The sequence below is a fragment of the Rhipicephalus microplus genome, chromosome X, assembly GCF_043290135.1.
Source record: "Rhipicephalus microplus isolate Deutch F79 chromosome X, USDA_Rmic, whole genome shotgun sequence".
Taxonomy (NCBI): Eukaryota; Metazoa; Arthropoda; class Arachnida; order Ixodida; family Ixodidae; genus Rhipicephalus; species Rhipicephalus microplus.
The window spans coordinates 174099496-174110651 of NC_134710.1; positions in this window are offsets into that span (position 1 = coordinate 174099496).

Sequence of the window (11156 nt, forward strand, 5' to 3'; positions counted from 1 at the left end):
TTGACATCTTCGCAGCGTTCACAACTCCTCACCATTCTTGACAGCTACCGCCATTCTTTCGACGTTGAACAACCATCTCTCGGCCGTGCCTTAGTAGTAGAACACCACATAGACACTGGGTCCCACTCACCGCTGCGACAACGACCATATCACGTGTCCGCTACAGAACGCCGCGTCATTGCTGACCAAGTAGACGACATGCTTCGCAGAGGCGTCATTCGACCTTCACAGAGACCATGGGCGTCTCCGGTGGTTCTCGTCAAAAAGAAAGACGGTTCTATTCGTTTCTGTGTCGATTTCCGGCGATTGAACAAGATCACGCTGAAGGATGTCTATCCACTACCGCGCATTGACGATGCTTTGGACAGTTTGCAGGGTGCCGAGTTCTTTTCCTCGTTAGACTTGCGGTCAGGCTACTGGCAGGTGCCTATGGCGGAGGCCGATCGCCCCAAAACCGCTTTTGTCACGCCAGACGGTTTATATGAATTCACCGTCATGGCCTTCGGACTTTGCTATGCCCCTGCAACGTTCGAACGAATGATGGACAACATCCTGCGTGGACTAAAATGGAAGATATGCTTGTGTTACCTCGATGATATCGTGGTCTTCGCCCCCAACTTTGACACACACTTACGTCACCTTCAGCACGTCCTTACTTGCTTAACTAACGCCGGTTTGCAATTAAACCTAAAAAAATGTCGATTTGCCATGCGTCAACTGAACATTTTGGGCCACGTTGTTTCCAAGGAAGGCATCCTCCCGGATCCCGAGAAATTGCGAGCTGTTACGGCGTTTCCTAAACCTGCCACCATCAAAGAACTTCGAAGTTTCATCGGCTTGTGTTCGTATTTCCGGCGATTCATCCGAAACTTCGCGTCTATTATATCACCCCTCACGCAACTTCTCAGCAGCAGTAAAGACCTCTTATCGTGGTCCACGGCCTGCGACGAGGCTTTCACCACCTTGCGACGGCTTCTCACGACGCCACCTATTCTATGCCATTTCGATCCTGAAGCTCCAACTGAAATCCACACCGACGCCAGTGGTGTAGGCCTTGGTGCTGTGCTCACACAGCGTAAACCGGAACATCAGGAATACGTCGTGGCATACGCTAGTCGCACACTTACCAAGGCTGAGAGCAACTACAGCGTCACAGAAAAGGAGTGCTTGGCCATTGTGTGGGCCCTTGGAAAGTTTCGCCCATATCTATATGGTCGTTTTTTTGACGTCGTGACCGACCACCACGCGCTGTGCTGGCTTTCGACGTTAAAAGACCCATCTGGCCGCCTCACTCACTGGGCGTTGAAAATTCAAGATTACGACATACGCGTGGTTTATCGGTCAGGACGGAAGCATGCTGACGCCGACGCCCTTTCCCGTTCCCCCCTGTCCCAGAATGCCACAGCTGACTCCGCTTGCGATTCCACATTGTCATCGCTTGACTTTGACGCCATTGCTATCGAACAACGCAATGACCCGTGGACTGCGTCTCTCCTCAATCATCTCTCCGACACTTCTGAACTTCCAAAGACGCGAACGCTTCGGCGCCAAGTTCCACACTTCTCGATACGTGACACGCTTCTCTATCGACGCAACTACGCACCAGAGGGACGCAAGTGGCTGCTCGTCGTTCCACGAACCCTGAGGTTGCAGATTTGTTCCTCTTTCCACGCTAACCCACATTGTGGCCACGCAGGAGTCTTCAAGACCTACGAAAGGCTTCGACATCACTACTACTGGCGTGGTATGTATACCTTCGTCCGCAACTTCGTCCGCTCTTGTGCCGAATGTCAGCGTCGAAAATCTCCACCACACGCCTCCGCCGGTGAACTGCAGCCTTTACCATGCCCTTCCCGACCCTTCGAACAGGTTGGAATAGATATTTATGAGCCACTTCCATTGACTCCGACTGGCAACAGGTGGATAATAGTTGCTATCGACCACCTAACGCGCTATGCTGAGACCGCTGCTCTTCAAACGGCTACAGCACAGGAGGCTGCCACTTTCCTACTGCGTCATTTTGTGTTGCGTCATGGAAGCCCTCAAGAACTCCTCAGTGACCGTGGCCGCGCCTTCTTGTCCGAGGTCATTGAAAAATTGCTTGCTGAGTGTGCTATTGTACATCGCACATGTACCGCTTACCATCCTCAAACCATTGGGGCTACCGAGCGCTTTATTCGTACTCTCGGTGACATGCTATCTATGTATGTGACGCCTGATCACTCTAACTGGGACTTAGTTCTCCCATTCATTTCATACGCCTACAATACGGCAACGCAAGCGACAACAGTCTTCTCCCCTTTTTATCTCCTATACGGCCGTCACCCCTCCCACACCATTGACACCATTCTGCCCTATCGACCAGACGCGTCCGAGTGCCTACCTATCTTGGACGCCGCCAGACACGCAGAAGAATGTCGCCAGTTAGCTCGTCGTTTTACCTGCGATGACCAAAACCGGCAAAAAGCAATTCATGATGCCCAGACCTCAACTCCCGTTTTTCTTTCGGGTGCTCTTGTGTGGCTATCAGTGCCGCATCGCACACCTGGGCTCTCTTCCAAACTTCTGCCAAAATACGATGGGCCATATCGTATTCTCGAACAAACTTCGCCAGTAAACTACCTCATTGAGCCTCTTACGCCACCATCAGACTTGCGACGTCGCAACCGCGAGGTTGTACACGTCCAGAGGCTCAAGCAGTACCACGGTTCAACGCCACCTGCACAGGACTAAGTCGCCAGGATGGCTCCTTTTTTTCCGTGGGGCCATTGTAAAGAAGGGGAAGTACTCCGGCGCAGAGGCAGCAGCATCGAGTGTGCAGCAGTGGCTCGAGCTCGGAAATTGCGGCTGGTGCATCGCCTTCCAAGCTTTCCAAGCATCAACCTTTCTGCTTAATAAATCTCCTTTATAATATGCATGTTTAGGCTTTTCAAGCTTGTTTCTGTTACTGTTCATTCGGTCCACTTTTTTTCTCCTTACGTGGGTTCGGTGCGTCGATGAGGTCACAAGTGCAGTCATGTAATGACCCATGCATCCTCTTTTCGAGCAACTGGACGTGCGCCACCGTAGCGGATGATAGTGAGGTAGATGTATCTAGAATCACGCCCCCCAGCAGGGGCGTAGTAAGGGCGAGCACAGCGCACCCCGCCCCCACGCACTTTTTTTCAAACAGCAAAAAATTGACCATTGAAATTTTCTGCTAAGCCCCCGTGGCCCATGTGTAAGTATTTGGGTTCATTTTAGATATCTTTTCTAAAGTGATATCAAGGCTGAAGTTGGGGTAGTGCCTTAGCCACTGCGCGAACTTTTTTTTTTGAACAGAGAACGTGAGACCATCAGGCAGTCAGAGGCGTAAGGTAAGTGTTGGTGAGGGTGGTCAGTTAGAAAGCTTCCTTGGCCTCCTTAGACGTTTGCTCTCTCCAGGACAAGTTTTGTTGCGCTACAACATTCACTCCACCGGACGAATTCATCAGCCGTCTAATTTGCTGTAGAAGTCTGCAACCGGTTTACACATGATTCTTTCCATTAACAGACGTCGTAGATCTCATTATAGCTAAATATGCCCTAAGAAAGGCTTCTGGATATTTCGAATGAAATGATATCATCCGCGTTCTGTTGGTGACATTGCTGGACAGACTTAAAAAGTGATTTAGTAGTTTGGTTCTCTAAATATCTGCTAAAGTTTCTTCATACAGCAAGGCTTGTCAAGAATTATCAGGGAAGTGTTTTTAGTCGACTCTTCGCCGTTGTCGTCATGCAGTTGGGTGAAATAAATGTGCCGATTCGGAGGAGGCGAAAAAAGGCAAGCAGGGCGAGAAGGCAGGCACGTAGCCAGAAATTTTTTTGCGGGAGTTGCTCAACGACACTGAGTGTATTTCCATGAGTGGCTTTGTATGTGTGCGTGTATACACGTGCCAAATAAAAAAATCTGGAGAATTTAACTCACCCCTTCTGGCAGCGCCAGTGAGTGCAGGCGTACAATAAAAGGTGGCAAACGTTGCGAAAGTTCCACGCTGATGAGGTGGTAACCAATGCAAGGCCACGCTGGGTGCAAAAAGGAGAGGCGCAGAGAATAAGAGCCAGCTGGATATGGTTGTGCACCTTTTCACAGGACACTGTGAAAAATGAATCTAGTATTTGGAGAGTGTTTCTGCCACACAACAATAATCATCCTCTACTTCGACTACTTTCCTCACGTTATCACCACGGATCGGGTAGTTCACGGTCACGAATTGCACGCGTAATGTGTGACATAGCATTCTTGACAGGAAAGTGGCCAGCGCCGGGGTGTCAAGAAAGGAAACGCAACCAAGTCAGATGACGACTGTTGTGTAGCAGAACTACTCCCCAAATGCTCCGTTTTTCTTACACTCTAAGAAAATATCGAGTATTCGGAGAGTAGGCTTGCTACACGAAAATAATTGTAATCTGACTTGCATTTTATTTATTGAAAACCTGGCGCTGGCCAATTTGCTGTCGGGAATGATATGTCACACTGATAACGCGAGCGCCGTTCACTACCCCGAACTACCAGAACCGTAGTGATAGCATAGAGTAATATATGAAAACTTAGTTTTTATATATTTAAAACCTATAGTTTTTAAAGCATAGAGTAATATATAAAAAAGAGCACACTCCTATAGGCTTCTGCGGATGATTTGGGCTCGCGGCGCTCTAAACGGGCATTGGGAAAATTCGCATCATCTGAGATGGGAGTCCACGAAAAAGGCTGTCTCGAGGGCCATTTTCTCATGATTAGAATTAACTAGTAGCCTCCGAGATTACTTCTGCGTGCAGGCTCGTCTATGAGGCCATTATTATTATTATTATTATTATTATTATTATTATTATTATTATTATTATTATTATTATTATTATTATTATTATTATTTTACTGGGTCGTTCTCATTCAAAGATAAGCTTCGTGTAAGCTACACCTCAAGAGCGCTCTGTAAGCACAAGAGGCCCCTGGAATACGCACACATTAAAAAAAAAAGACACACACACATGAGAATCATTGAAGGAGTGAAAGTTTTTATTTTTAAGTGACATTCTTTGTAAGCACATGTCCACCATCTTAGTGTCTGGTGAACGCGGGAACGACAAAATAGGTTCGTTCCACTGCAAGACGCAGAAATACAGCTGCCATATTATGAATATATTGTACAAAAAATAAACTTATAGATAACATAAAAAAACCCGCAGAACAGTAAAACTGCAATAAAGGCACACAACTACACATACAGTGCACAACGCAACACAGCAGAAGTTGCCGCAGCACTTGACCCCGGCATGAATCGAAAAATGAAAATTGTTGGTTACGTTTTATTTCCTGCCCTCGCACGAATTTTCTCGTACATTTTATTCACACCACTCTTTTGCGAAAACAGTCAAAAGCACTTGCCGCCGCAAAAACAAAGCAATTCGTTTTTTTTACGATCAGTGTTTATTCGGAAGATTACGTCCTAGCTTCAGCTAACAAACATTTTTCCAGATTCACCGCTTCCATCTTAATGCGCTCGTGAGAGCTTTAAGCAATTTGAGATCGCCGCAGATAATGACATAGCATAACTGTACTTTTTACGAAGTCTCACTTATGCCCTGAATTCAAATACATGTACCGGTGCAAAGAAAACCTAGAAATGCGAGCAGCGACTGATTTTCTTGAGCCAAAAAACGATTTTGTTGTAAACGTGCTGTGCAACATTACTAGCAGTTTATTTTTTTTTCGTGTGAAGCAATCTACGAAAATAATACGCGAAGGGAAGAGCACACAAAAAAGCTTTTTGCACCGAACAGCATAACACGAGAAATGCTACTTTAAGGCTTCACAGACAAACGCAATACGCACTTTACAAAGTAATGAAGGCGTTCGTACCTTGCAGCACCAGAGGCGAGAGGCAGATGACCACGACGCACGCGGGGCACGTTATCGCACATCTTTTATGGTGTCTTCCTGCTGCTGTCAGTACTTGATTGATTTGTGGGGTTTAACGTCCCAAAACCACCATATGATTATGAGAGACGCTGTAGTGGAGGGCTCCGGGAATTTAGACCACCTGGGGTTCTTTAACGTGCACCCAAATCTGAGTACACGGGCCTACAACATTTCCGCCTCCATCGGAAATGCAGCCGCCACAGCCGGGATTTGATCCCGCGACCTGCGGGTCAGCAGCCGAGTACCTTAGCCACTAGGCCACCGTGGCGGGGTGCTGCTGTCAGTACTTCTTCATTTACTTAAACGCTCATGAACACGAAGCGTAACAACGTCACCGTCACGTCGACACCATGTGCACTTCTCTCACATCCGATTCATGCCTGATGCCAACCCAACGATATCGCACCGCAAAATCGCAGACGATAAAGACGGATTGAGACCACATTCACCGTCGCAAACACACGAAGACGTATAATGCACTAGAAAAGGTACTGTTGTAAATATCTAGTACGAGTGTTTTCTTGAAGCAGTGAGTGATGTGTTGCCATCTTACGGCTACCGTGAAGCTGCGTAGCACAGCCGCTTTTCGCCTGAGTGACCGCTCTTGTAATTTTGATGTGACTGTGTGGTGATAGCGGGAGGAAAGAACTCGAAGTTGATGACAATTATTGTTGTGTATCAGAAACACTCTCCAAATACTCAATTTTTTAGAGTAGCAAACCTACTCTCCGAATACTCCATTTTTCTTAGTGCAGAGTGGACGGAAATTCGCCGCCATGTTGGGCTGTGTGCGGGTGCACAAATGCTGACGTCGCAGCCTTGGCACAGTGTTTTCGGGGGTCACGCCAATATTCGCAGACTATAAATAGGACTATGGAAGCACTCAGTGAGCCGTTTTCAAAAAGAGTCCATAAGATCAGGCATTTATGTGCACTGCACTTTTCCCGGAGGTGGCAAGACTTCCCTTCAGTTTTAGGAAAGCCACTCGTCCCAAGTGGCAATGGTTGTTGGCACGAGAGCGCCTAGCTACTTCGACAGTTTTCACTGCCAAGAAATGGCTTTACTTTTAAAGATGAAACTATTTCTTGGGGACATTCAACGCAAAAATTTCGGTCTGTCTCTCTGCCTGTACATTTGTCTATTTGTTTATTCCTAACGGCATCGGGTACTTGAAACGGCCGACCCCATCCGCAGCGCCCACCAATGTTGCTCAAAGTCAAGCGTTCATGCTTGTGTAATTGTCAAATAAACAAAAAGCAAGTGTTGCGCATGTCTGGGGCCCCATAACAACACGTATACATTCTGCATGTGCGCCTTTTACTAGAAAAGGCATATATAGGTAGTTTTAAGGACCGTAGAGCTAATCACGCTGCGCTGACCATCCAACGCTTGCACGGAAAGGCGAGTGTTTCCAACGCTTTGCTAAAACGAGACGGTGGTGGCACCTACCCGTCGCCTTGCGTTCTACAGCTTATCACCTCTGAGGCGGGCGCGCACAGCCATCTCAGAGCCACGTGCTTTGTTGTTTTAAAAAAAAAACAACTGCCAGATGGCGCTCGTGGTTCACGTGTGACGTGACTTGATGCGTTCGTTCGCCTCCACTGCACGCTCGAGGCACTCTAACGCAGCGCCTCCAGAATACCATTCGCCGATTGTCTCGTATAGAACATCAAATAAATGTTTTGATCACTCTCTCCATACGTCTTTCGACGACATTCGCAGAAAAAATGCAGATACGGGGCCAATTTTTTTCTATGCGATTTTCAGGATTGACCGCGTATTTCAAAAGTAGCCAGAAAAGCAGCCGAGTAAAGATTGTTGCCGTGAACATCCTGAGATTCAGCGAAATTCAGCAAAAGGTAGCCAGCTACCTGCTAAAGGCTCATGAGTGACAACGCTCTACACTCGCGAAGCTTAAGCCTCATTGTCCCAAAATGCAGGTCCTGCTTTCTTTGCAATAATTATTCAAGCGCTGCTAATTACGTCGCTTCCGTCGAGTCTCGAATTGCGGAAGAACTCGGCCTATTGTCACGGACAGATCTCTTCTTCACGCTATTTGTTTCTACCAAGGCATATATATATGTATATATGTATATAGCATATATATATATATATATATATATATATATATATATATATATATATATATATGCTTCGACTTTTCTTTTGTATGCTCGAGCTTCGGTTTTCCAGTTAGTAGTATTTTGTGTCTTTGTTCAGCGATTAATTTGGTGTCAGGTGTCAGTGTGTGTGCATTAAAAGAAGCAGCTCGGAATTGTCGCCCCCTCCCACACCCACTTTCCCCATCAGTGTTGATAGTTTAACTAGGACCACCATAGTTCCGCCTGCCTGTTTTGCTTTCTTGCATCCCCTACTTTGGGGGGTCCCATGAGTTTTTGGTGGCTCGTTACATTTTGCAGTGCATTAGGAAGTTTTATTCCGATAGCAAATATATGGAAAGTCTCGGCTGGTTCTTGCCGTTGCCGGCGCCGTCATTCACACATATTTTTAAATAAATAAGTAAATAAATAAATAAATAAATAAATAAATAAATAAATAAATAAATAAACAAAATGGGTAATGATGCGCTAGCCTCCTTTGTCTGCGGAGTGAACCTCACCTTTCCGGCCGGGGTCTGCTGCGCTCGCTCTTATCTTGGGAGCGAAAAAGAAAGGGGGGAGGGGAGGAGGGTCGCTTATGGTCTTGGACGCGAAGAAACGGTGCCAAAAGTGTACCTAGCTGGAGCGGCCGTCTACATATAGATGTGCTCTACACATAACAAACTGCCACCAGCGGCGGCACACGACGTATAGCCCTTAGTATCAGCATGCCTTGCCTACAGGGGACACTTCTCATTAACTCCGTCACTACGCATGAGCCTTCTTGTGGTCATATACCGTGATCACACCACGAAAAATTTGGTTACTTAGGAAGCGCATGCTCACTACAAATAATATTGCTCTTAAATATGATAGCCTTGCTTCGTAAAACAGTCGAATATATTGTTATCACATTCGTGGCTTCGCCCTTTTGGCGAAAACGTGACTGTTTCATGTAGCTGAGATATAACACATTCACTCGGAGTACAATAAATGTATAATCAGAAGCGTACAAAAAAAAGCCTAGAACAGCTTCATTTCTCTACCAAAAGTAGCATGAGTTCGAAGTAGTTCAAAAATGCAGACGCGCCCGATTGCCTACAATATTGAGCGCTTTCCGAAAATGTATTGCACGACATATATTTGTTATGCAGGCATAGTTTACTGCAACGAGAAGCTCTACACCTGGATCAGATCATATAAAGAAAAGTTATAGGTATAGGGCCAGGAAAAGAATACAGTGTTTTGAGTCTAAATATCGGTGACATATATCAAATGCTGGCCGAGACAACCATAAGACTTCCTAATAGTGAAAAACATGCAAAAGTGACTGGTAATTTCAAAATTGCTTTGCTTTCTTTTTTACAACACGGCATTATCCGTGTGCGTTGGCAACCTATGCTTCCGTACTCGCTCTTTTGAAATATTTTGGTGGCTAAGTATTCAGCGATTTTGCTGCTTGGGTTTAGACGCATACAGTGGCTACACACGCTCGAACTTTACATTTTGCAACGTATATACAGTTTCAAAAAAAAACACCACCATAATGTGTATCAGTCATTGCTTTTAGATATCTGACACTTTCGTGGCAGAAATTTGCTCGCATGGATGATAGTGGCATGGGAACAAGATCATAACGAGTGCGTCACAGTTCATACAGCGTGATCCGGGGTCGGAACAAGATTACTCAACTGCCTCATGTAAAACCGGCGATAGAGTGGAGGAGCAGGTCAGGACTTCACAAAGTCCGTCTCACATTCTACCTCATGTACAGTGGTACTCAAATGTCTGCGAACCACGCGAGCGCGTGGCAAATCGCCTGTCCGTGCAACCTAGTGTGCGCCACATGCCGTCGATCACAGCGCTGGGTGGTGAACGTTTTTTTGTTTGTTTGTTATGCACTGGTATATCAGTTCCCTACTGCCACACAGAACACTGTACTTCACTGCTTTTATGCAAAGCGCTTATTTGAGATATGAACGCCTCACTTCAATTTTCACGGCAGAATCAATGCTACTGGGCTTCAAACTATAAACCATGCCCAGTAGCAAAATAGCGAGGTCATCTACAAAGGAATGGGTATGTCTTGAATGTAGCACCGGGGTCTATCACCGCTTACGTTACGCGAATGTGTCGAAGAGGCTCTTGGCGATGCGATCGCCTGGTCACTGAACTTATTTGGTTCACCATATTGGAAACACGCTTTTTTTTTTCGCTGCTGCAAAGCAACAGCCACAATTACAGGGTTAACTTCCACTCCCAATAAAGAGGAAAATCGGTGAATGCCTCTGTGACGGGCGTCGGTGACAAAACGCTGATACCCGTAAAAGAGGGGTTCACCATTTTGAATGCGAAGCATTTCTCAGCGAACTTCGGCGACTTTGAGCGTATCTATCTATCTATCTATCTATCTATCTATCTATCTATCTATCTATCTATCTATCTATCTATCTATCTATCTATCTATCTATCTATCTATCTATCTATCTATCTATCTATCTAGCCGCTTACGTTTGGGTGCTCTCGTGGTCACCCCCTTAACTTGGCGTGAACCAAAACTATCATGGGAAGGTAGGATGGTTTGACGAATATGACACGCTGGTCAAGACATAAATATTGTCACAATCCCGTCGCATACGTCGTCAAACACTTCCCGCCGGACAGTGGTACATACCCACGGGCAGATATGTGCTGCTGGTATGCGGGTAGGTGCCACAAGTGATTGAGACTTGCATAATATAATATAGAATAGGCGCTTTGCATAAAAGCAGCGAAGTAACAGTGTTCAAGCACTTTGTGATGTAATTGCCTTTCTCTTGTGAGTTGCAACGAGCGTTGAAACGCACGAAACAAGAAGATCTAAGTCCTCACGGGCGCCCTGAAGTGGCGAGCCGCTGACATCCGGGAGGCAGCGTATCCATCCCGCGCTCGCCCCGTGGTTGATTGTTCACTCATCAGATGGCGCGCTACGGCTACTCAGTGAATTCGGCAACGTGGTGCGCGTTCAGTGCGAACGACGCTGCGTTTAGGCGACAGGAGAATTCCTGCCACTGTAAAAAGCGAATGTTTCAGTGTGAACGATGCTTAACTGTCGCTCGAAACGCTGAAGGCGTGTGCAC